The sequence below is a fragment of the Chrysochloris asiatica genome, unplaced genomic scaffold (assembly GCF_000296735.1).
Source record: "Chrysochloris asiatica unplaced genomic scaffold, ChrAsi1.0 scaffold00517, whole genome shotgun sequence".
NCBI lineage: Eukaryota > Metazoa > Chordata > Mammalia > Afrosoricida > Chrysochloridae > Chrysochloris > Chrysochloris asiatica.
The window spans coordinates 64475-66023 of record NW_006409035.1 but is presented as its reverse complement, the minus strand read 5'-3'; the positions used below and the strand labels follow the sequence as shown (position 1 = coordinate 66023).

Sequence of the window (1549 nt, the reverse complement as noted above, 5' to 3'; positions counted from 1 at the left end):
TGATCACAAGTCTATGCCAGTTAATTTGGAAGACCTGGCCAATTGGTTGGAGAAGATCCACAATTGTGCTCCTTGCAGAAAGAGGAAACCCAATGGAATGTGGAAATCATAGAACAATTATCATTAATCATGCAAATTAATTTTACTGAAGATAATTTAAGAACTATTGCTGCCGTACATCAAAAGGGAGCAGCTAGATATTCAAGCTGGATTCTAAAAAGAACATGGAATTAAGCACATCATTTATGACATGGAATGGGTTTTAGGTGGAAGCAGAAAGTACAAGAAAGATGTTTATTGTGCTTTTTTGACTATGCAAAGGTTTTCAACTGTGTGGGTCATGAGAAACTATGGAGATACCATTGTGAAGTATGGGTGTGGTGCTGTAGGATAAGCACTCGACTATAAGGTTGGTTTCAACTGCAAGACCAGTTGTTCAAACTCACCAACAGTTCTTCAGAAACCCTATAGAGGATCACTATGAGTTGAAACTGACTCAGTGGCACTTCACAACAATGAAAATTGTGCTAATGAGAACCTACCTGTACAGAGGCCAGGAGGCAGTCATTAAAACAGAACACAGGGATGTTGAATGGTTTAAAAACAGGAAAGTTGCCCATCAAGACTGTATCTTTTCACCATAATTATTCAATCTGTATGCTGAGCAAATAATCTGAGAAACTGGATTATATGAAGAAGAACGTGACATTAGGATTGGAGGAATACTCATTAACAAATTGAGATATGCAGATGATACAATTTTTCTTGCTGAAAGCGAAGAGCACTTAAAATACTGATGAAATCTTATTAACTCCCACCAAATGTTTGCATGGGACCATTATTCCACTTCATCCAGTAGTCCTAACCCCCTACAAACTACTCAGTAACATTCCTCCTAACATTCACGTTTTCATCCTGCTAGGTCTTAAAGATGTCTTCTTCACAATACCCCTCTCAGTGAATTCCCAAAATCACTTTGCTTTCATAGAGACAGTCCCTTCCTCTTTCAACAAGCTCTAGCTCTCTACCTTTCAAGGAACACTCTTTTACAATATGTAGATGACTTTCTTCTTTACAGTCCAGACACTAACACTTCTCTTTCAACACCATTTCATTCCTCACTCACCTTGCTCACAGGCATACTGAGTTTCACCCATAAAGTACAAATAAATAAACAGGCTGTCACAAAACTCTGAATCTTACTTTCACCAGGCAAAAGAACCATAAGTTCTCAAAGGAAATAATTCATTGCTTCACTAAAACATTCTTTCAATCCAAGAATTTAGGGTCTTCCTAGGTTTGATTGGATATTTCAATATCTGGATCCCGAAATATGGGCTTATCACAAAGCCCCTCGAGGAGGTTCTGAAAGGGACCAAACAAGAACCTCTTAACTGGCATTCTCCCCTTCAACAAGCTTTATCACCCTTAAAAGGGCCCTCATTGAGGTCTCTGCTTTAACCCTCCCTAAAAGAACCAACAGATCTGTGTTGGAAGAAGTGCAGCCAGAGTGCTCCTTGGAGGCCAAGATGGCCAAGCTTCGTCTCTC

General features: G+C 39.4%; 1 pseudogene; it reads left to right on the top strand.

Annotated features, from left to right (window-relative positions):
* Nucleotides 1–1549, top strand: part of LOC102825605 — a 3660-nt pseudogene that overhangs the window by 782 nt on the left and 1329 nt on the right.